The 26,942-nt window shown below is 47.2% G+C and overlaps 1 long non-coding RNA gene across 1 annotated transcript; it reads right to left on the bottom strand.

Annotated features, from left to right (window-relative positions):
* Window positions 1-402: 402 nt before the first annotated feature.
* LOC144682137 (uncharacterized) lies at window positions 403-2,965 on the bottom strand. The gene is made up of 4 exons (XR_013576948.1): window positions 2,305-2,965; window positions 1,936-2,024; window positions 1,698-1,837; window positions 403-541 (listed from the first exon to the last, which is right to left on the bottom strand). It is a non-coding gene; the product is annotated as an uncharacterized LOC144682137 (long non-coding RNA).
* Between the last annotated feature and the right edge of the window lie 23,977 nt (window positions 2,966-26,942).

The raw sequence follows: 26,942 nt of genomic DNA, 5'->3' as shown, positions 1-26,942 counted from the left end.
CCCCCCCCCCCCCCCAAAGTCAGGAACACAAAAATTGCAATATGCCCAGACCCACCCAGCTTTCTTGTTCTTGGAAACTGCAATGATAATTACATTTCCAGATGCAGTTAAGGGCACAGAAGGCTACCACAATAACTGCTTTATGAAAACCAGCATCTTTTTACCCAAGCCACCTCAGTATAGAAAAGTCAAAATTATCACCAGAAAAGTGGAGTTAGCTCAGGAACAGCCTCTGAAGTTTCTGCAGATATTGTCTCAGAAATGCAAGAGACTCATCACAGCTAACAACTCTGTCCAGTTTTTTTTTTAAAGAAAATGATATTGCACAAATCTTCAATTTGTATCACAACCCATCCCAACCAAAATAAAAATAGAATGTAAATCTTATGGCAAGTGACCTACCCAAATCCTGATGCAGGGACTAGTAGCAAGCAGAACTCCAGTATCTACTGGGGCTGAAGCACAAAACATTGATGACAGCCCCACCATTCAGAATGTACAAGCGCTTCCCTTCCTTTAGATCTCTAAGAACTTGACCATCCTACAAAATGAATAGTGAGCAAGCCATAAAAATAAATCCAAAATGGCAGTCATAAAAGTCTATATATTCCCTCTTAAATTTAGAGTGTTCACTTTGTGGGACACTCTTGCATGATGGGACATCTGAGGTAATTATGATCAAAATAAAAAGTAAAAATAGTTCTGTTAAAGAGTCATACGGACTCGAAACGTTAACTGTGTTCCTCTCCGCAGATGCTGCCAGACCTGCTGAGTTTTTCAAGTATTTTTATTTTGGATTTCCAGCATCTGCAGTTTTTTGCTTTTATCTTAGTAATTATGACCAACCTTAGCAGCAGATTAGGCCATAAGGGAAGCTAAGTTGCTCCAAACATTTTAAAGATTACCATTTGATTTAAGGCTTAAATATTGCAATTGTCACAATTGTGAGCAGGGAGGAAGTAAAGTGCAACACTGAAATCTTTATATGGCACCACAAACTGAAAACCATACAGCAGTACAATTTTATCTAGAATAAAAAGCATTTTGCATCACAGAACATGTATGACATTAAAAAAGACAACTCAAATCAAGAGAGGCGAAGGTTGATGCAACTTTTCTCATCATTCCAAAGCTAACAGTAAATAAGTCATTACACTGGTCAAATAAAATCCTGCACTATCCTTTATCTTCCAAAATTCTTTTAATGTTAAACTTAGCTAGCACAGTCATTAAACCACAAAGAATCATCGAAGACAATGCAGTGTAAATGCATATTTTTCCATCTAAGGCACAGAACCATCTGGGGATACTGCCTCAGAATTCAATGTGGTTGGTCTTTGTAAGTTTGCAAGGTTCCAAACCTAGTGATTAGTACAGACAGAGAAAAAAACCTCAAAAATCAGCATGCTCGCTGAAGGAAAATACTACAAGTCATTTGTTCTACTTGACTACATGTCCTCAGCTTTACAACATAATCATAGAAAATCATGATGTGAACAGCAGTGAAAAAGTTTCATCATTGGACATGCATATTCATCATAATCCTTTACACATTTTCTTTGCAAAATCTATTGCAAATGCCAAAAGTAGAAATCATCACAGATGATAAAGAGATTTAAAAGATTAGCTAGGTGATTATATCATTAATCGTTAAAAGAAAATACAACAGACAAAAGATGGTAAAACAAAGCACTCACCTTTAAGGAAGATTGGAACACACATCTTAAATTAAAAGCCCAATCGTCTCCATATTCAGGGAAAGTGTATGGAAACGAGGACAATGCAGCTTAAAGCATGTCCAGACCCATCACATCTGATATTTTATCTCAAGGCGTAGCTGTGAAAGAGAAGTAAAAATTTAGTCCAGGGATACCATTTACCCTTTAACTAATGCACATTAGTTAGATGAACCAAACGATAGAACTGTTCTCTTACTTTACAAACTTGTCTCAGCCACAGGAAACAATGGGGTATTGCTGTTCAGACAGGAACGGGCACAAGATGCCCACTCTGTGTCCATCTTCCTAAAAACAAGAAAATGTCAGTTTAGAAAATTTAGTTTCTATTAACATAGAAGAAAGGGCATTCTATCAACAAACACAGGCAACCCTCATATTTGCAGGACAGGTAGTCTTCTCCTTACAAAAAAGGATAACTCAAATTGTGTGATCCAAGTTTTAATCACCAGGTAACCTGCACTTTGTTTTCTATAAAGCATCTCCAGTAGATATACATTCAATGACGTACTGCAGATCATGAAAACTGGAGCAGTTGTGACATGACAAGAAAAAAGTTAATATGTACCTGTACAGCGGACTTGCACGCTTCTAAAGTGTTCCGCAGCTGGATTGTTTTGTATTGCAAGCCAGATACAATGTGATGGTTCAATGCTCAGAATGCCTTTCATGTGACCAAATTGCTGGGTACATTCTCCACTATTAAGAAAACCTGAAAAAAATAGCATGATTCAGCATTCATCAAGTTGAGTGCAAAGCTACCCAAATGCCAAGAGCAAACCACCTCACCTGAGCTGATTCTAAGCACACAAAAAATGGCCATTTGAAACGTGAAGTTTTGATAGCACTTGCACAATGTCTCCTCCTCCCCCCACCAATTCCCCAAACCAATGACAGCTACCACCCAGGATCTCCTCCAACAAAAAGACAACATGCAACTCTAGGCTAAAAATTTCATTGAAAGCAAAACCTGTAAAACCCCCTACACATCCGTGTTTTTATGGGTCTGGGCATTTTACACTTCCATTTTCTATATACTAGATTAATTGCCTGCACCTCGTAAAGTTAATAGGAATTATTGCCAAATGGTGAACTTGAGCTATCAATAACCACCAAAACTGACATTGTGAAAATGTCCCAGTGCCAACCCATAATCCAGACAGGGCAAACTGTACATCAGAGTTGACCACATCACTGACAAAATGCTGAGGGGCAACATAGTTTGTCTCATGCCTGAACAGTTAAGGCTTCTGTCTATATTAAAAATCAGACATTTAGTAAATTTAGATACTGATTCATCAGCTAATGGAGTGCAGCAGGAAATAATCAAATCATCCTTGCGCATGTTTGACATGACACTTCATGGGATCCAGATTCAACTCTGTCGAACGCCAAGGTCACTGCATTCCGAGTGTGGGTGCTGGGTCTGTACTGCCTGCGGGGCAGGACACACCCATGAATGGTGGAGGCAGAGACCGGGGTGTTGGCTGTATGACTGTCAGGCAACTGGTTTACGAGTCTGTGCACAAGTTCTGAGACCTTAGCGAGGACAACTTGGCTGATTATGACATCAGTGAACCGGATGTTTTAGGACAATCCAAGAGCTAATATGAGCCTCTCTTTCTAGACTTATTTCATTGATTAACAGAACTCAAATTATGTGAACTCCCATCAGTAACACGATCACTGCGTTATCGTCCACCCAGGCCAGCATGGATGGGGAGGCAAACCACATCCGGGGTCAAGAGCTTACGGTCACAGGGTTCGAGGAGAATCCGCCCGCCCACACCCTACAGGGGGCGCCCAGTGGGTCCACGTGGCAACAGGGGAGCACGAGGCCCAAGAGCGGGGAGGGCCCGGCATCAGCCCCAGCACGAGGCACCGGCGCGGGGAGCACGGCCCCAGCCCCAGCACGAGGCCCAAGAGCGGGGAGAGCACCGCCCCAGCACGAGGCCCAAAGGGGGGGGCACCGTCCCAGCACGAGGCCCAAGGGGGGGAGGGGCACCGTCCCAGCACGAGGCCCAAGGGGGGGGGGGGGGGCACGGTCCCAGCACGAGGCCCAAGAGCCGGGGGGGGAAGCACCGTCCCAGCACGAGGCCCAAGAGCCCGGGGGGGGCACCGTCCCAGCACGAGGCCCGGGGGGGGGGGGGCACCGTCCCAGCACGAGGCCCAAAGGGGGGGGGGGCACCGTCCCAGCACGAGGCCCAAAGGGGGGGGGGCACCGTCCCAGCACGAGGCCCAAGAGCCCGGGGGGGGCACCGTCCCAGCACGAGGCCCGGGGGGGGCACCGTCCCAGCACGAGGCCCAAAGGGGGGGGGGGGGGGGGCACCGTCCCAGCACGAGGCCCAAAGGGGGGGGGGGGCACCGTCCCAACACGAGGCACGGGGGGGGGGGGGGGGGGGAAGGAGGAGCACCGTCCCAGCACGAGGCCCAAGAGCCCGGGGGGGGGGGGGGAACCGTCCCAGCACGAGGCCCAAGAGCCCGGGGGGGGGGGGGCACCGTCCCAGCACGAGGCCCAAGAGCCGGGGGGGGGCACCGTCCCAGCACGAGGCCCAAGAGCCGGGGGGGGGGGGGGGGGGGGGGCACCGTCCCAGCGCGAGGCCCAAGAGCCGGGGGGGGGGGGGGGGGGCACCGTTTCAGCACGAGGCCCAAGAGCCCGGGGGGGGCACCGTCCCAGCGCGAGGCCCAAGAGCGGGGGGGGGGGCACCGTCCCAGCACGAGGCCCAAGAGCCGGGGGGGGGGGGGGAGCACCGTTCCAGCACGAGGCCCAAGAGCCCGGGGGGGGCACCGTCCCAGCACGAGGCCCAAGAGCCGGGGGGGGGGGGGGGCACCGTCCCAGCGCGAGGCCCAAGAGCGGGGGGGGGGCACCGTCCCAGCACGAGGCCCAAGAGCCGGGGGGGGGGGGGGGGGGGCACCGTCCCAGCGCGAGGCCCAAGAGCGGGGAGAGCACCGTCCCAGCACGAGGCCCAAGAGCCGGGGGGGGGGGGGGGGGGGCACCGTCCCAGCACGAGGCCCAAGAGCCGGGGGGGGGGGGGGGAGCACCGTTCCAGCACGAGGCCCAAGTGCCGGGGGGGGCACCGTCCCAGCACGAGGCCCAAGAGCGGGGAGAGCACCGTCCCAGCGCGAGGCCCAAGAGCGGGAAAAGCACGGCCCCGGCTCGAGGCCCCAGCGGGGCACGAGCTCAGCAGCTGCCGCTCAGGCCGATCCTTAGCCTCAGCCTCGCCTCTTGCCCCATCACCACCGCCCCGGCTCCTTCCCTGATCCCGCGATCCAAGCGACGGCTCCAGCCCCACTCGGCAACCCGGCCTCCACCTCGCCTCCTTCCCACTCCCCGTGTAGTTACCTGGGGGACACCGACACGATGGTGTCCGGGAACCGCGCTGTGGCGCCGATCTGGGTGAGCCAGCCGCCGTGGCCCTGAAGCGGATCCCGAAACCTCGTCCGGTCACTCATGGTGCCCGATGAGTTCGGATCGCATCGCCACCACTGCCGCCAACATGGAGAAGAGGGAAAGCAGTGGCTCTGCCGCCCGAATATAAGCGGCTGGGCCAGGGGCGGGCGGGCTCTAAGCGGCTGATTGACGGCTCACTGCCCCGCCCCCACCCAGTTGTAAAGGGAACCAGAAAAAGGGGATTGTGGTAAATTGAAACAAATATTTCTATCAAAGCAAAATATTGCGGCTGTTGAAATCGATGGGGTGCTGAATGAATGACCTGAATAGTTAACTTTGTTTTTCACCCACAGACCTGCTGAGTATTTTCTGGTTTTATAAAAACAAGCATTGGTAGAAGTACACAGTAAGATAATCATAGAATGCTTACAGCACGGAAGGGGATTATTTGGTTGGTTGTGTCCCTGTCAGCTCTCTGCAACTCAGCTAATCCCAGTCACCTACCCTTTTTTCCAAGAGCAAGGTAAATGATTTCTCCTTAGATGATTATTCAGTTTCGTTTCAAGAGCCACAATTTTATTTTATTTATTCACGGGATGTGGGCTTTGCTGGCTGGGTCAGCCATTATTGCCCGTTCCTAGTTGAACTTGAGAAGGTGGTGGCGAGCCGCCTTCTTGAACCGCTGCAGTCCATGTGGTGTAGGTACACCCACAGTGCTATTAGGAAGGGAGTTCCAGGATTTTGACCCAGCAACAGGTGAAGGAACAGCGATATATATTTCCAAGTCAGGATGGTGAGTGACTTGGAGGGGAAGGTGGTGTTCCCATCTATCTGCTGCTCTTGTCCTTCCAGATGGTTGCGGTCGTGGGTTTGGAAGGTGCTGTCGAAGGAGCCTTGGTGAATTCCTGCACTGCATCTTGTAGATGGTGCACACTGCTGCTACTGTGCGTTGGTGATGAAGGGAGTGAATGTTTGTGGATGTGGTGCCAATCAAGTGGACATTGTCAAGCTTCTTGAGTGTTGTGGGAGCTGCACTCATCCAGGCAAGTGGGGAGTATTTCATCACACTCCTGACTTGTGCCATGTAGATGGTGGACAGGCTTTGGGGAGTCAGGAGGTGAGTTACTTGTTGCAGGATTCCTAGTCTCTGACCTGCTCTTATAGCCACAGTATTTATATGGCTAGTGCAGTTCAGGTTCTGGTCAATGGTAACCCCGAGGACGTTGATAGTTGGGGATTTAGTGAAGATTAATGCCATTGAACATCAAGGGGCAACGGTTGGATTCTCTTTTGTTGGAGAGTCATTACCTGACACTCGTGTGGTGCGAATGTTACTTGCCACTTGTCAGCCCAAGCCTGGACATTGTCCAGGTCTTGCTGCATTTGGACGTGGACTGCTTCAGTATCTGAGGAGTCGCGATTGGTGCTGAACATTGTGCAAACATCAGTGAACATCTCCACTTCTGACCTTATGATGGAAGGAAGGTTATTGATAAAGCAGCTGAAGATGGTTGGGCTGAGGACTTCTGCAGTGATGTCCTGGAGCTGGGATGACTGTCCTCCAACAACTACAACCATCTTGCTTTGTGCTAGGTATGACTCCAACCAGCAGAGAGTTTTCCCCCGATTCCAATTGACTCCATTTTTGTTAGGGCTCCTTGATGCCACACTCGATCAAATGTGGCCCTGATGTCAAGGGAAGTCACTCTCACCTCAGGAGTTCAGCTCTAGAGATTGACTCTGCATCCACCACAAGCTCAGGCAGATCCTAACTGCATAAAAAATTTCCTCACATTTTAAATCAGTGCCTCTATTTCTTGACTCTTTTGCCAATGAAAAATTTCTTCCTATCTACTCTCCTAGACCTCCTTTGATTTTGAATACCTCTATGAAATTGCCTTTCAATCTTAGACACACAGAAACACAGTCACACTCACACAGATATATTCTCTCACACGCACACACATTCCCTCTTAGAGACACAAACACACAGTCACTCTAACAAAGATATATTCTCCCTCTCGCACACATACACGTACATTCTCTCTCTCACCCACACAGATATATTCTCTCTCACACACACAAACACACACATTCTCTCACTCACACAAACACACCAAGAAAGATATATTCTTTCTCATACATGGAGACACACACACAAACACATGCACACACAGTCACACACACAGATATATTCTCTCTCACATGTGTGCACATTCCCTCTCTTACAGACACCAATTCTCTCTCTCTCCCTCACACACAGACACACACAAAATCACACAGATGTGTGGGCACACTCACACAGATATATTCTCTCTCACACACAGAAGCACACACATTTTATATGCTCTCTCACGCACAGACACACCCAGACAGATATATGCTTTCTCATACATAGACACACACAGTCACACTCACACAGATATATTCTTCTCCTCTCTCTCTCACACACACACACCCTCTCTCTATCACACACACACTCACTCACTCACACGCTCTCTCCTCACTCACACACAGACACACACACACAGACACACAAATTCTCTCTCTCTCACACACACACACATACAGATTTGCACAGATATATTATCTTTCTCACACACACACTCACACACGTGCAGGCATACTCACACAATTATATTTTCTTTCTTACACACAGACACATACACACACAGCCTCACGCTGATATATTCTTTCTTATAGACACAGACACACAAACACACACAAACTCGCAGACAGACACACTCGCGCAGATATATTATTTCTTATACACGCACACACACACACATCCGGTCACATACACACACCCTCTCACACACACAGTCAAACTTACAGAGACATATTCTCTCTTCCACACACAAACACACACAATTCTCTCACGTACACACTCACACAGATATATTCTTTCTCACACACACATTCTCTCTCTCACACACACACTCACACAGATATATTCTTTCTCATACATGTGCACACACACAGTCACACATTATTCTCTCTCACATGCACACACATTCTCTCTCTTACAGACACCAATTCTCTATCCCTCAGAGACACATACAAACACACGCACGCAGTCACACTCACAAAGATTTATTCTCCCTCCTGCACACATACACACACATTCTCTCACATACATGCACACGCAGGCACATTCACACAGATATATACCCTCACACACACAAACATTCTCTTCTTATAGACACAAATTCTCTCTCTCACACACACAACACAGACACCCTCACACACACACAGTCACACTCACAGATATATTATCCCTCTCACATACACACACACTCTCTCTTTCTCTCTCTCACACATACAAACACACACACACATGCACAGATACATTATTTCTTATATACACACACGCACACACACACATATGCCCTCAAATACACAGTCACACTCACACAGGCATATTCTCCCTTCCACACATGGAGAAACACACATATTCTCTCTCACACACTCACACAGATATATTCTCTCATACACACACACACATATATTCTCTGTCACATGCACACATTCTCTCTCACATACACCAATTCTCTCTCACACACATACACACAGACTCACACACACGCGGACACATACACACACATTCTCTTTCTCTCATACACGTGGGAACACTAACACATATATTTTCTCTCTCACACACAAACACAGCCACACACAGATACATTCTATACCATACTCCAGCACTCACACTCGCAGATACATTCTCCCTGACACGCATATTCTCTCCCACACACACACTCACACAGATATATTCTCTCTCACACGCGCACACATTCTCTCTCTTACAGACATCAACTCTCTCTTTCTCTCTCATATACAGGGCACATACACAAGCAAACACCCTCACACACACACACACAATCACATTCACAGATATATTTTCCCTCACACAGACATATTATTTTTCATACACACTCACAAACACACACAGAGTCATACTCATAGATATATTCTCCCTCACACACACATACACACGCATTATCTATCTTATAGACACCAATTCTCTCTCTCTCTCTCACACGCACACACACACAGTCACACATTCTCTCTCTCTCTCTCTCTCTCTGTCCCACAAGCGGGCACACTCACTCATATATTTTGTCTCTCACACACCAACACAGACACACACGCATATATTCTTTCTTATACTCCGGCACACACACAGTCACACTCGCAGATACATTCTCCCTCACACATATGTTCTCTCTCTCTCTCCCTCTCTCTCTCTCACACACAAACACACACACACACACCACAGATATATTCTGTCATACACGCAGACACACACACACAGTCACACTCAGAGATATATTCTCTTTCTCACACACACCACAGACACACATTCTCTCCCTCTCTCACACACACACTCTCACAGACAAATATTCTTTCTCATACACAAACACACAGTCACACTCACACACATATATTCTCCCTCACATTCACACACATACTCTCTCTTACAGACATCAATTCTCTTTCTTTCTCTCTCCCGCTCACACATACAGGCACATACACACACAAACACCCTCACACATACACACAGTCACATTCATATAGATATATTCTCCCTCACACGCACACACACTCTCTCTCTTATGGACACCGATCCTTTCTCTTTCTCTGTCTCTCTCTCTCACACACGCACACAATCACATTCACAGATATATTCCCCCTCACACACGTTCTCTCTGTCTCTCAGACATACACACACACTGGCACAGCTATATTCTTTCTCATAGACGCGTACACACATTTACACAGATATTTTCTTTCTCACACACACACATTCTTCCTCTCTCTCTCACACATTCACACTCACAGTCACACTCACAGATATATTCTCCCTCTCTCACACACATACACACAGATTCTCTCATACGCACACACGCACAGTCACAGACACATTATCTCCCCTCTCTCACTCACTCAGACACACATTCTCTCTCATACACACACGTGCACAGATACATTCTATCATACATGCAGTCACACACACAGTTACACTCACACAGAGTCATACACACAGATATATTCTCTCACACATAAACACACACACACACACATCCTCTCTCTCATACACTCTCACAGACATATTCTTTCTCATATACAAACACACAGTCACACTCACACAGATATATTCTCCCTCACGTGCACACATTCCCTCTCTTACGGACACCGATTCTCTCTCTCTATCTCTCTCTCGCTCACATACACACACCAGATATATTCTTTCTTATACACAAAGACACACATCCACACAGGCACATCTTCACACCATGACACTCACACACAGATATGTCTGCTCTTTCACACACACTCACAGATATATTTTTCTCATGCACCCACACACAGACAAACACACACATATTCACTCACCGATACATTCTCTCTCTTACAGACATCAATTCTCTCTTTCTCTCTCTCACACACAGACAGACAGACAAACGCACACACAGACATACACACAGAGATATAGTCTCTCTCACACAAACACACGCACATTCTCTCACACAAACATACACATATATTCTTTCTCATACATAGACATACACACAAACACGCAGTCACACACACACTCTCTCTCACACACACCCACAGTCACCCACACATTCTCTCCCTCTATCTAACTCACACACACACATGTGCACAGACATATTCTCACATACACACAGACACACGCACACCCTCACACACAGTCACACTCACAGAGATATATTCTCTTTCTCACACACACATGCATCCTCTCACACACACTCACACAGATATATTCTTTCTCATACACACACACGCACAGTCACACTCACACATATATTTTCCCTCACACGCACACATTCTCTCTCTTACAGACATCAATTCTCTCTCTTTCTCTCTCTCTCACACATACAGACACACACACCCACACACTGTCAAACTCACACAGATATATTCTCTCCCACACGCACACACATTCTCTCACAGTCACCAATTCTCTCTCTCTCTCTCTCATACACACAGTCACACACACACCGTCAAACTCACCAAGATATATTCTACTTCTCGCACATACACACACATTCTCTTTCTCTCTCACACACACGCACAAGTGTGGGCACACCACAGGTATATTCTCTCTCACACACACAAACCATTCTCTCTCTCTCACACAAACACACCCACATAAATGTATTATTTCTCATACATAGACACATAAACACCACACACAGAAATATACACGTGCACACACAGCCACACAGATATATTCTCTCTCACACACACACATGCATATTTTCTCTCTCTCTCTCTCTCACACACGCACACACACACACATGCGGGCACACATGCACATGCACACCAACACACGCTCGCACCCTCACACACACAACCATACACACACAGATATTTTCTCCCTCTCTCTCACACACACACACACATTCTCTCTCTCTCCCTCTCTCTCACTCACTCACATGCACACACATACATGCACAAACACACACATTCACACTGACATAGATATATTCTCTCTTTCACACACACACACACACACACATTAGCACACATTGTAGGTTCCAACATTTTCACATCACCATTAAAGATGTAAAAGGGATATCCCTCCTTTTTAAAGATGGGGAAGGGATCTCCCTCCATTTTAAAGGTTTAGAAGGGATCTCCCTCCATTTTGAGGGTGGAGAAGGGATCTCCCTCCATTTTGGAGATGGGGAAGGGATCTCCCTCCATTTTGAAGATGGAGAAGTGATGTCCCCCATTTCCCCGTCTTGCTCCATTTCCCCATCTCTTTCTTTCTCCCTACCTCTTCTGACTTCTCTTGAATTGTCGCTCTGACTCTCTCTCACCCCATCATTTTCCTCTCTCAACCCATCACACTCTCTCTCACCCCATCCCTTTTCTCTCTCTTACCCGTCTGTGTCTCCCCCTCTCGTCCCATCTCTTTTTCTCTCTATCGCCCTGTCTCACTCACTCTCTTGCATAAAAACTTCGCGCTCACCCCACCTCCTTTTCTCTCTTGCCCAGTTTTTCTGTCTCTCTCCATCTCACCCAAGCTCTGTCTCTCTCTGTCTCTGTGTCTCTCTGTCTGTCTCTCTCTCTCTCTCTCGCCAAGTCATTTTTTAGGCAAATTTGGATGTGATGCTGAAGGGAAATTATTTACAGGGTTACAGGCAAAGGGCAGATGAGTGAAACCAGTGAAACTGCTCTTGCAGAGTGTCGACAGTAGCTCGATGGGCTGAATGGCCTCCTCCTGTGCTGTAACCGTTCTGTGATACTCACACAGGTTCCCTTTTCAATCTCGAAAAAACTGTACTCTTTCCTCCATTGTAGGTTCCAGCACGTCCACATCACAAGTTGGGAAATGGATCACCCTCCATTTTAAAGAGGGAGAAGGGATCACCCTCCATTTTAAAGATGGAGAAGAGACAGTGAGTTCCAGTTCCCCACCAGCCTCCGGGTGAAAATATTACTCCCCAATTCCTCTCCCATCCTGCCACAATTTCCATTCAATCTATAGTTATTGACCTCTCTGCCAAGGGAAATGGGCATTGCCATCCACTCTATCTAGGCCCCTGACCATTTTATGCATCTCCATTATTTGGGATCTTGAGAGGGTGCAGAGGAGGTTGAAATGAAACAGACAGACACACAACAGTTAACTTCAATGCTGAGAAATGCAAAGTGATGCATTTTGGACAATAACTGAGGAGAGGCCGTATAAACGAAATGGGACTAGGTTAAAATCTGGGGTTCAGTTTCATTTTTATATCTTAAAGATTCAATATGGGGCTCAGAATCTGTCCGTTGAAGCTACTTTTCTCATCCTGAGAAACTGTTAGCAATGGTGTTGGGGAATGTGACAAAAGCTGACATTCCTGCATAGTGGAATTGTGGTTCTCTTTAGACAGACAGGAGGTTGTTTGAATGGAGATTCTGGGTTTAGTTGATTGCAGAAGCTGTGAATTGTGTCTCATTGCAGAAGCTGTTCACAGGAAATGTCCCGAAAGATATGAAATGGTTTCCCAATGTCTGAATTACTTTCCAAGTCTTCAGACACATGAAGCAGGCAGAGAGATTGTAATTTAGAAAACATGCAATGTCAGAGAATCACAGAATTGAAGTTGTGAGGCCCTCTTCTATTTCACAATGTGAATTTTTATATTTTAATCTGTAAAGCTGGGCTAGTGATTCAGAAAGCAGCAGGTTCCAATCCCACACTTTGCTGTTGTGATTTTGAATTCTGAATTTTCTAAAATTGAATCTGGAATGAATAAAGCTCCAGGATGGAATGATTCACATTCTCTCTGTTGCTGCAAAGCCCGTGTGTGTGTCTCAGCTTCTCTGTATTTATTAACGGTTTAAGATAACAGGATAGAATGCCACAAGTTTGCCAAAGCGCACAAAAAGAGGCAGCATTGTCAGCGTTGTAGCAGGAAGCTTCAGATGACAAAGGGATATGAATGTCTTAAGCTAATGGGCAAAATAGAGAAAGATAGATTAGAACAGATTCCTTTATAAATGGTGAGAAGCTGGAAACAGTGGAGGTCCAAAGAGACTTGGGAGCCCCTGTCCATTTGTGTCAGTGTAGATTTATCAGAATGATACCCGGACAGCAAGGGTTAAATTACAAAGAGGTGTAATAACACAAACGAGGGTTGTATTCCCTGGAATTTCGACGGATCAGGGGTGATTTGATCAAAGATTTCAGGAGAATAATGGAAACGGATAGGGTAGATAGAGAGAAACGCTTTTTGCTGGTTTTGGGGATTCGGACTAGGATCATAATCTAAAATTTTAACGTCAGTCTGAATCCTTTTCAAAGATGACAGAAAGAAATAACAGTGATCAGAAAAGGCTCAGAGATAGAGTGAGAGAATATTCGAGCACTGGAGGAGGCTATTCGGCCCATCCAGATGAGCTGGCTGATTTGAAGAGGAATCCAGTGAGGCCTAACTCGTGCCAGATACAAATTCAACATAACCACCTTGCTCTTGTACTCTATGCCCCTGTTAATAATCGATGTTCCCTGGCTATTGACTTCTCTTTGTCTCTCTATCTCTCTCTCTCTGGGAATCTGTAAAAAAGAAAATTCAAAAACATCAGTCAGCCATTTTAAGTTTTTTCACAGTGGCCATTTTCTCCCCAAATCCATGTCACATCGGAGCAAGATTTACTCTTGTACACCAAATATCTGGCAATGCAAAACAACTGCAGATGGCACTTGTTGCTAAGTCATTTGTTAATGTTTAAATCAGGAGACACAAGCACATATATTTTCTCTCTCTCATACACACACAGATATGTTCATTCTCGTACAGACACACACGTTCTCTCTCACATGCACACACATTCTCTCTCTCTCACACACACACACGGTCACACTCACACTCACAAAGATATATTCTTCCTCTTGCGCACACACACACACATTCTCTATCACACACATACACACACATTCTCTCTCACACACACAGACAGACAGACATGCTCATGCGGGCACACACACAGATATATGCTATCACACACACAAACATGCACACATTCTCTCTCTCACAGAAACACACCCACACAGATATATTCTTTCTCATGCATAGACACACACACACAGATATATTCTGTCTCTGACACACGTACATTTTCTCTCGCTCACACAATCACACACACACACACACACACATTCTCTCCCTCTTCCATGCACACATACAAACTCGCACAGATATATTCTCTCATATGCGCAGACACACACACACCCTCACACACACAGATATATTCTTTCTCACACATAGGCAAACACACATTCACATACTCTCACAGACACACAGTCACATTCATAATATATTGTCCCTCACACACACACACACACACACACACACATTGTCTCTCTCTCTCACACACACAAACACATACAGTCAGAAGCACAGATAAATTCATCCTTAGACACACACACACCCCCCCACCTCACACACACACAGTAACACTCAGATATATTCTCCCTCACACACACATCCTCTCTCTCTCTCTCTCTCACTCACACACACACACACACACATACGCTCTCTCACAAACACACACACAGATATATTCTCCCTCATGAACACATACACACACACCCTCACACACACACACACATACAGACAAACACCCACACACACGGTCACACTCACAGATATATTCTGCGTCTCACACACACACACATTCTCTCTCTCAGACACAGACACACACATTCTCTCTCTCACACACAGATATATTCTTTCTCATACACACACACAAACACACACAGTCGCACATATATTTCTCACGCATACACACATTCTCTCCCCTACAGACACCAATTCTCTCTCTCTCACACGCATACACACAGAGACACACACAAATACCCTTACAGACACACACATAGTCACACTCGCAAAGATATATTCTCCCTCTTGCACACATACACACACACTCTCTCTCACACACACAAGCACACACACATTCTTTCTCTCACACCCACACATACACGGGCACACTCACACAGATATATGCCCTCACACACACAAACATGCACACATTCTCTCTCTCACACAAACACACCCACACAGATATATTCTCTCTCACACGCACCACGTCCTCTCTCTTACAAACACTAATTCTCTCTCTTTCTCTCATACACACGGTCACACACACACAGTCAAACTCACCAAGATATATTCTCCTTCTCACACAAATACACACACATTCTCTCTCTTTCCCAAATGCACATTCTCTCTCTCACTCACACACACACACACGTTCTCTCTCAAACACACACATACAGATATGGTCTCTCATACATGCAGACACACACATGCACCCTCACACTCAGGGATATATTCTCTTTCACACACACACACACATCCTCCCTCACACAGACATTCACTCACTCACACACACACACAGATATATTCTCTCTCATACACCACACACACAGACACACAAATTCTCACTCTCTCTCACACGCACACTCCTACAGACATATTCTTTCTCATACACAAACACACAATCACACTCACACTGATATGTGTTCTCTCACATGCAAACACATTCTCCCTCTTACAGACATCAATTCTCTCTCTTTCTCTTCCCTCACACATACAGGCACACACACAGACAAACACCCTCACACACAGTCACACACACAGATATATTCTCTTTCTCACACACACAAACATCCTCACCACACACATTCTCTCCCTCTCTCTCACACACACACAGAAACACTAACAGCCACACTCGCACAGATATGTTCTCTCTCACATGCACACACATTCGCTCTCTTACTCTCTCACTCACTCACTTACTCACACACACACACAATCAATCACATTCACGGATATATTCTCCCTCACACACAGATACGCTCACATGCTCTCTCTCTCAGACACACACACACACTGGCACAGGCATAATCTTTCTCATACACGCGCGCACACACAGGCATGCACACATACCCTCACACATACATTCACACAGATATTTTCTTTCTCACACACACGCACATTGTTTCTCTCTCACACACTCACACAGATATATTATTTTTCATACACACACACAGACAAACAGTCACACTCACACGGATATATTCTCTCACACGCACACATGCTCTCCCTTACAGATACCAATTCTCTCTCTTTCTCTCACACACACACCCTCACACACAGACCCTCACCCCCCCCCCACACACACACATTCACAAAGATATACTCTACCTCTCGCACACACACATATCTTCTCTCTCAGACACACACACACACACACACACACGTGCATGCGAGCACACTCACACAAATATATGCCCTCACACACACAAACATGCACACATTCTCTCTCTCACACAAACACACACACACACATATATTCTGTCTCACATGCACACACATTCTCTCTCACAGACACCAATTCTTTCTCTCAAACACACTGTCTCACACACACACGGTCAAACTCACCAAGGCATGTTCCCCCTCTCGCACACATACAGACACATTCTCTCTCTCACAGAGACGCAGCCACACTCATACATATATTTTCTCTCTCACACAAACACAGACACACACAGATATATTCTTTCTCTTAATCCGGCACACACACAGTCACACTCGCAGATACATTACACCTCACACACACAATCTCACTCACTCACTCTCTCACACACATACACACACACCCTCACACAGTGACACTCACACACAGATATATTCTCTCTTTCACACATTCACACATATATTGTTTCTCATGCACACACACAGTCACACTCACACAGATATACTCGCTCTCACACATGCACGCATTCTCTCTCTTACAGACACCAATTCTCTTTCTCTCTCTCTCTGTCACACTCTCATAGACACACACACACACAAACATGTGTGGGCATTATCACACAGATATATTCCCACAAACACACAACTGTTTTGCTGAGACCACACCTGGAATACTGAGGAGAGTTTTCATCCCCAGACCTAAGGAAGGATAACAGATATGTGACATGTGGGAATTACTCTCTCCCGTATGTGTGTGTGTGTATGTGTGGGCTGTATTCATACAAATTGTTGAAGGATGGACAGGATTGACAGATAAACGTTCCAGGATTTAGATGTTTCAGGCAGGATAGAGAGGGATGTAGAAGAGGTGGGGGAAGTTGCACTGCTGGTTAAGGGGAATATCACAGCTGTACGACAGGAGGACACCTCGTTGGACTCATGCAGCGAGGCAATATGGGTAGAGCTCCGGAATAGGAAGGGTGCAGTCACAATGTTGGGGGTTTACTATAGGCCTCCCAATTGCCGGCAGGGGATTGAGGAACAGTTATGTAGGCAGATTTTGGAAAGATGTAAAAGCAATAGGGTTGTTGTGGTGGGTGATTTTAACTTTCCCTATATTGACTGGGAATCACTTAGTGCTAGGGGTCTGGATGGTGCAGAATTTGTAAGGTGCATCCAGGAGGGCTTCCTGAGACAATATGCTGATAGTCCAACTAGGGAAGGGGCAATACTGGACCTGGTATTAGGGAATGAACCCGGCCAGGTGGTCGAAGTTTCAGTAGGGGAGCATTTCGGGAAAAGTGACCATAATTCAGTAAGTTTCAAGGTACTGGTGATTAAGGATAACAGGAGTCCTTGGGTTAAGGTGCTTAATTGGGGGAAGGCTAATTATTACAATATTAGGCAGGAACTGAGGAATCTAGACTGGAGGCGGATGTTTGAGGGCAAATCAACAACTGACATGTGGGGGGCTTTCAAACGTCAGTTGATAAGAATTCAGGAACGGTATGTTCCTGCTAGGATGAAGGATAAGCATGGCAAGTTTCAGGAACCTTGGATAACGAAGGATATTGTGAGATTAGTCAAAAAGAAAAGGGAAGCATTTGTAAGGGCTAGAAGGCTGGGAACAGATGAAGCTCGTGGAGAATATAAAGAAAGTAGGAAGAAACTTAAGCAAGGAGTCAGGAGGGCTAAAAGGGGTCATGAAAAGTCACTGGCAACCAGGATTAAGGAAAATCCTAAGGCCTTTTATACATATGTAAAAAGCAAAAGGGTAGCCAGGGAAAGGGTAGGCCCACTCAGGGATAGAGGTGGGAATCTGTGTGTGGAGCCAGAAGAAATGGGAGAGATACTAAATGAATACTTCTCATCAGTATTCACCAAAGAGAAGGACTTAGCAGTCGATTTGTCTAGGGAAGAGTGTGTAGATAGCTTGGATCATGTTGAGATCAAAAAAGAGGAGGTGTTAGGCGTCTTGAAGAATATTAAGGTGGATAAGTCCCCAGGGCCAGATGGGATCTACCCCAGAGTACTGAGGGAGGCAAGGGAGGAGATTGCTGGGGCCTTGACAGAAATCTTTGTATCCTCACTGGCTACGGCTGAGGTCCCTGAGGACTGGAGAATGGCCAATGTTGTTCCATTGTTTAAGAAGGGTAGCAGGGATAATCCAGGAAATTACAGGCCGGTGAGCCTTACGTCAGTGGTAGGGAAATTATTGGAGAAGATTCTTCGTGACAGGATTTACTACCATTTGGAAGCAAATGGGCGTATTAGTGAGAGGCAGCATGGTTTTGTGAAGGGGAGGTCGTGTCTCACTAACTTGATCGAGTTTTTCGAGGAAGTGACAAAGATGATCGACAATGGAAGGGCAGTGGATGTTATATACATGGATTTCAGTAAGGTCTTTGACAAGGTCCCTCATGGCAGACTGGTACAGAAGGTAAAGTCGCACGGGATCAGAGGTGAGCTGGCAGGATGGATACAGAATTGGCTTGGTCATAGAAGACAGAGGGTAGCAGTGGAAGGGTGCTTTTCTGAAAGGAGAGCTGTGACTAGTGGAGTTCCGCAGGGATCAGTGCTGGGACCTTTGTTGTTTGTAGTATACATAAATGATTTGGAGGAAAATGTAACTGGGCTAATTAGTAAGTTTGCAGACGACACTAAGGTTGGAGGAGTTGCAGATAGTGAAGAGGATTGTCAAAGGATACAACGGGATATAGATTGGTTGGAGACTTGGGCAGAGAAATGGCAGATGGAGTTTAATCCAGACAAATGCGAGGTAATGCATTTTGGAAAGTCTAATACAGGCAGGAATTATACAGTAAATGGCAGAACCCTTAAGTGTATTGACGGGCAGAGGGATCTGGGTGTACAGGTCCACAGGTCACTGAAAGTGGCAACGCAGGTGGATAAGGTAGTCAGGAAGGCATATGGAATGCTTGCCTTCATTGGCAGGGGTATTGAGTATAAAAGCTGGAAAGTCATGCTGTAGCTGTATAGAACCTTGGTTAGGCCACACTTGGAATATTGCGTGCAATTCTGGTCGCCACATTACCAGAAGGATATGGAGGCGTTGGAGAGGGTGCAGAGGAGTTTTATCAGGATGCTGTCTGGTCTGGAGGTTATTAGCTATGAAGAGAGGTTGGAGAAACTCGGATTGTTCTCACTAGAGCGACGGAGATTGAGGGGCGACTTGATAGAAGTTTACAAAATTATGAGCGGCATGGACAGAGTAGATAGTCAGAAACTTTTTCCCAGGGTGGAAGAGTCAATTACTAGGGGACATAGATTTAAGGTGAGAGGAGAAAACTATAGAGGAGATGTGCGGGGCAAGTTTTTTACGCAGAGGGTAGTGAGTGTCTGGAATTTGCTGCCAGAGGAGGTGGTGGAAGCAGGTATGATAGTGGTGTTTAAGAGGCAGCTTGACAAATACACGAATAGGTTGGGAATAGAGGGATACAGACCCCGGAAGTGCAAAATGTTTTAGTTGACGGGCAATATGATCGGCGCAGGCTTGGAGGGCCGAAGGACCTGTTCCTGTGCTGTACTTTTCTTTGTTCTTTGTTCTCTAAGGAGAACAGCACCAGTTTAATCATTCTATCTGTGTAACTGAAATCTCTCATCCCTAGAATCATTCTTGTAAATCTTATTTGCACCCTGCCTCCACGTTCTTCCTAACATGTACCCAGAATTGGACACAATGGACGAAATCTAACGCCCTTCCCCCACGGTGAGTTTTGTGTTGGGGGTGTATTTAATTGGGCAGGTGGGTAGGGACCTGTGGCTGAGCCAACCCCCCTGCCCTTGGTGCTGACCCTTCCTGCCCTGCCATCACTCACTTGTGGCCTGGAATCCAGCAACAATACTAGGGCTCAATTTGGTGTCATAACAGTAGCTCTTGGTGGGCAGGACTCCCACCAACTGGAATCCTTGATCCTGGGGAAGGCCCACCACAGTCCGGTTAAGTGCCTGACCGCCACTTAATTTGGTGGGACTTCCCTAAATGAGGTGAATTGTGGCTCTCTCCAGCTGGTGGGCAAGACGCCCGTCACCTCCATTAAATACCACCCAATACTTCATTTGAGGCCAAACCAGTGTTTTATAAAGTTTCACCATAACTTCCATGCTTTTATACACTATGCCCCTAGTTACAAAGTTCAGGATCCTGTTTGTCTTGTTAATTTGAAGAATAAAAGTTAACATGGATGCAAATTTCCAATATTTGTCATTTCTCATCCGGACGATTATGGGTGAGCCTTGCTGGACATGTATATACGGCACAGGATTTCAAACCATAGTTTACTGAACAGGAAAGAGACCTGGGAATTGTAGTATTTGAATCTCTAAAACGATTATGGTTAGGGATACAAAGTTGTAGTAAAGGCTGATGAAGTACCAAGATTAATTATTAAAGCAGACCAGTATCAAACACAAAATACTATATCCCTTTATACAAAACCTTCATTAGAATACAGTGTACAATTTGTGACCCTATCACATGGTGGCCCATATAGAGGTTAAGATTCAAAGAAGAGTTACTAGAACAATTAATAATTTACAACTAGTTTTATAGCCTATCATTATCACAATAGACTCAGATAATTATATATTTTTATACTCTATCACAGAATCGCAGAAGGAGGCCATTTGGCCTATTGTGTCTGCACTGGCTCCCCAAATGAGCATTATGACTTAGTGCCATTCTCCTGCCTTTTCCCCTGTATCCTTGCACATGTTTCTATTCAAATAATCACCCAATGCCCTTTTGAATGCCTTGATTGAACCTGCCTCCACCACATTTCCAGGCAGTGCATTCCAAACTTGAAACATTTGCTGTGTGAAAAAGTTTTTTTCTCACATTACATTTGCTTCTTTTGCAAGTCACTTTACATCTGTGCCCTCTCGTTCTCGATCCTTTTACGAACGGGAACAGTTTCTCCCTGTCTACCCCTGTCATGATTTTGAACATGTCTATCAAATTTCCTCTTAGCCTTCTCTACAGGGAGAACAGTCCCAACCTCTCCAATCTATCTTCATAACTGAAGTTTCTCATCCCTGGAACCATTCTTGTAAACCTCTTCTGCACACTTTCAAATGCGTTCACATCCTTCCTATAGTGTGGTAGCCCAGCACTGTACACAATACTTTAGCTGAGGTCTATTTAGTGTCTTATATAAGCTCAGCAAAACCTTCTTGCTCTTGTACTCTATGCCACTATTGATAAAGCCCAGGATACTATATGCTTTATTAATTACTCTCTCCACCTATCCTGCCACCTTCAATGATCTATGCACATATACACCCAGTTGAATAGGATCAGGGTCAAAACTCGACAATTGAAAATAGGACACACTGGTTGCCCTCTGTTACATATTGGCATTGCCATTATTATGCCAAAAGGAGCTCAATGAAAACTCATGTGATTTACAATCAAACATTACATTTATAACACCTTGCTGAGAAGGCTGAGATTACAAACTATGGGTGGAATTTTCCAAGCCCGCTGGCGGTGGACGTGAGAACTGGCACGCGCAGAAAAAATGGCATGACCGGCTTCACAGTGGCGTGAAGGCAGGTCGCAATCGTCCGCTCAGCCGGCTGACGGCGGGCCGTGTTTCCCGCCATCGGTCAGCGGGGAGCTAATTATAATACATCAGCATATAATTAAAAGACCATCCCGCCAGGCTCTTGGAGCCCCTGTCCGTATTGTCTGTCCACATTGGCAGGAAAGCACGCCGACGTGTTTCACAAAAGCACACAGGCGACATGCACTTGGTGGCCCTTACTTTGGGGGAACTGAGGTGAGTGGGCAGCAGCGTTCTCCACAGCTCGCCCGTTGTTTACAGGCCTCAGGGACACTGGAGGGGTGGGGGCAACTGATGCCTGGCCCCAGAGGCGAATGCTGAGGGGATGGGGGGTCCAGGGGCAAGTGCTGGCCAGCCTCGCAGGTGACTGCTGATGTGGGGTGCAAGTGCTGGCCAGCCTCGGAGGCGACCGTTGTCGGTTGGGGGGGGTGCGGAAGGTCGTGCTGCCCTGGCACGGCATCCCATGCACAAGCAATCAAGGTGGGGGTCAGGGTAAACAAGGGAAGTGGTCACGCTTTAGGGACACCTGTATAAACTGACCAGGCCTCTGCAACTGAGACAGATCAGGCGCAGTCAGAGTGATATGATTGGGGTCAGGCTCCTAGCCTGCCCGCCCACGCAAGCAATGCGGTGGCACCCAGGGGCCACCAAGGGCTCCATACCTTACCAACCCCTGCACCTACCACCCCCCATCCCCACCTCCACAACACAGACTTCGAGTCCACCCACACTTTATTGAAGCAGTTGGACTTCACACGTTGTACAATCTCCTCGCTAATGCTGGCCATGTAGCAGTCACTGCTGGAGATGCTCACAGCCCCTTGCAATCTCAGCATCCCAGTTTGAGCCACTGTCCCTCATGTCACAGGTTGACAGGGCAGCCATGCAGCACACTCACCTCTGGCCATCCGAGGGGTGACCAGCACTCTCCGGAATGCTTTAAGGGACAGTCACACAGGGCCAGGAAAGGTGCTAAGTACAGCCATGATAACCATGTTTCTCTCTCTTTCATGCTGCAGGAGGACCATGTCAGGATCATGGACCCTGGTGACCTAGCTGTATGCCTGATGGCCTCCAGAGACTGTAGAAGATTGAGGAGAGAGCGACTGAGGCTCCTGGCTGCGCAAAGGCAGGAGCAGCAACCTCATGAAGAATAGGCAGCAGCCTACGTCCTGAGTGGCTTGCAGATCCCTGCAGGAGTGACAGCGAGCCATGGCTGGTCGGCGCCTAGCGACGCCCAGGGTCTATAGACGCCGCCTGCCATTCCTGCAGATGACTGAGAACCAGTGTCGCCGACGACTGCACATGTCTGGGGACCTGGTGGCTCACATCTGCCACTCACTGCAGGACTTGGCGCCACGGGGACATGGAGGGCATCCACTGCCAGTGGCTGTGAAAGTGACTGCGGCGCTCAATTTCTATGACAATGGCTCCTTTCAGGGCTCCACAGGTGACGTCTGTGGGATTTCACAATCCACCACCCACAAATGCATCCATGAAGTCACAGATGCCATCTCCTTGGCACACAACTTTGTGCATTTCACCCAGGACCGGGACAGCCAAGATGCAAGGGCCATTGGATTTGCCCTGATCTTGGGATTCCCACAGGTGCAGGGTGCGATTGACTGCACTCATGTGGCGCTCGGGTCTCCATCGCTACACTCGGTGAACTTCATCAACCGCAAGGGCTTCCACTCACTGAATGTGCAGGTGGTCTACAACTACAAGAAACGCATCCTGTAAGTGTGTACACGGTTTCCAGGGAGTGTGCACAACGCCTACATCCTGAGTGGCTTGCAGATCCCTGCAGTCTTCCAGGGTCCACAGAGGCTGCAGGGTTGGCTCCTTGGGGACAAGGGCTACCTGCAGTGGCTGTGGCTGATGACATCCATGTGGTGGCCTCAGACTGCAGCAGAGCATTGCTATAATGAGGCTCATGCAGCAGCTCACAACTTGGGATGCTAAAGATGTCGTTGCGGTGCCTGGACTGGTCTGGTGGAGCCCTGCAATACAGTCTGCAGAGGGTGTCACACATCTTCTTCATCTGCTGCACCCTTTACAACCTGGCACTCCAATGGGGAGATGAGCTGGCTGAGGAGGAGATGGAGGAGCTGGAGGTATCCTCGTATGAGGAGGATGCTGACGGGGATGAGGGTGAGGGGGTCCTCAGTGGTGACAATGATGGGAATGAGGCTCTCGCACTGGCAAGATGAGGCAGGCGCTTGTGAGGCCCTCATAGCTGTAGGATTTGTGGAGGATGATGATGACATGCAGTGAGGTGTCCCTGTAGATCTTCACATCGCAGTTGTGAACGTTTGACTCCAGTCTGGCTTATCGCTGCGCCAATACCCTCTGTGAGAATGCTCCTGTCTGGAGATGCAGTGGAGGCTCTAATCGCCACTCGATCGCAGGAGGATGATGTTGACATGCAGTGAGGACATGCCATAGATCTTCTCACAGCCTCTGAGAATGTCTGATCCTGTCTGGCCGAGGGCAGCTCGCTTGCGCTCCATGATCAGGTCCATCTCAGAGATGCAGCCATGAAACTTTAGACGCATCTGATGCTGTGTCCACCTTCAGTCCTTCAGGAGCTGGTGCACAGCAATACTGGTTGCAGATGCTGGTGTGATGGAGGCCAGCCCCACCTTAAACTGCTGAGAGCACACAGAGAGTATGAGAGAACTCTGTGGTGCCAGCGCAATACATTCTGGCAGCATTGACCAGCACTGCTGAGGTGCAGGCATCAGTAATGTTTCCAGGGAGTGTGAGACTGGACCATCGCTGTGGTCTGAAGGCTGCACAGAGCACAGGGAAGAGGCCCTGGACTGAGACACCTGCCTTTTATCTTGTGCAGAAAGGTTTCACATCTGAGTGACAAGAACACTGCTCATCAGAACAAGGAGCCACAGGCAGGGAGCCATTCTTAGGAGTTTATTGACAATAGTGAACAGTATGTACAAGTGATTAACAACCCGTGCCCAGGTTGTGCAACTACTTTTACGTAACTTTCCAAAGTGTCTTTGCGCTGGTGGAGGGTGTGGGTGAGTGCTGTGACGGGACTTCAGGGAGTGTGCCTCCAGATTCATCTTCAGAGGTTTCTTCGGGGCTTGATTGGAGGTCGTGGCTCATGGACTCTGACGGCTATTTCCCAGATGTACCTGCGAAAGCAAGGGGAGATAATTAGTGCATGGCAGTGGCCTGAGAAAGAGGACACATCACTCACGGCATTGTTGTCTGATGGATGTTGCACTGCTGGATCCTCACTTGATAGAGCAGCATCGACCTCACCGTCAGCACAGGACAGGTCCCAGTCATCGCTGGCCAGCTGGATAGCTCTTTTTTCGAATTCTGTCAGAACTTTGATCTCTGGCATCCCTCCACCTGTCTGCGACCTTTCCTTCCTGTTGTGAGCCAGTTTGTCCTGCGTTGATAGAGATGGGGAGAGTGTATCAGGATGCATGCCATGCCAGGTGATAAGTATGCCTGGCCTGTTGTGAGTGGTGAGTGGTCCCAAGGATGGGATGAGGACAATGACGGTTTGTGTGAAAGAGTGAATGGTGATGTCCCTTGCACTGGCAGTGAGTGAGGGCCCTGTGGATGTGGGATGGGTTTGTGAGTTTGAGAGTTGGGAGTGATGAAAAGAGTGACTTACTCTGGTGGAAGAGGAGATCATTCATCCTTTTTGGCACTGGGTGGCTGTCCTCCTCTGCAGGGCATTTGCACTGACCACCACTGCCACCGCCTCCCAAGCTGGGTTGGTGACTTTGCTGCTTATCTTGCGGCCAGAGTGGGGGGATAGAACACATCCTGGTGGGCCTCCTCGGCATCCAGCAGTCGCTTGAGGGACCTGACGTTGAAGCAGGGGGTTGCAGTCTTTTTTCCTTTGCTGGCCATGTCTCCTGGGCAGCGGTGGTTTGCTGGTGGCAATGAGCACTTTGCTGGCAGCGGCCTTTTGAAAGATGGCGGCTGGTGTGATGCAACAGCGGGGTGGTGGTGTGTGGGTGAATGAGAGCGCCCCCGCCATAATGAGGCGGGATCAGGAAGATATGGCGTGAAAACCCACCATTTTCGTCGGCAGTTAGGACTTCATTTTACCCGCCTGCTATTGCACTTAGTGCAATTCTGGGAAAATTCCGCCCTATATCTTTTTTTAAAAAAAGAGCCCAGTCTTAGATTGTGTAAGTTTAGTTATTGTACTATATGTTGTCTTTTTGTTTTGAAGTGTGGTTTCATAAGTCATTAAACCTGACCAAGTGGTGGAGCCCATCTGCAGTGATCTAACAGAATGCTATTGTCTGCTTTCTGAGGAAGAACATGGTGGATTTTCTGCCTCATCAGCTTGGACCAGGAGAAGACCTTTGACAGAATATTGCATACGTGCATGATGAATGTTTTCTCCAAAATGGGGTTTGAGGATAGAATCCACCGATGGATCCAACTGCTCTAC

The sequence above is a fragment of the Cetorhinus maximus genome, chromosome 1 (assembly GCF_964194155.1).
Source record: "Cetorhinus maximus chromosome 1, sCetMax3.hap1.1, whole genome shotgun sequence".
Taxonomy (NCBI): Eukaryota; Metazoa; Chordata; class Chondrichthyes; order Lamniformes; family Cetorhinidae; genus Cetorhinus; species Cetorhinus maximus.
Note: the sequence above shows the minus strand (reverse complement) of the source record. Positions and strands in the feature narration are given on the sequence as shown.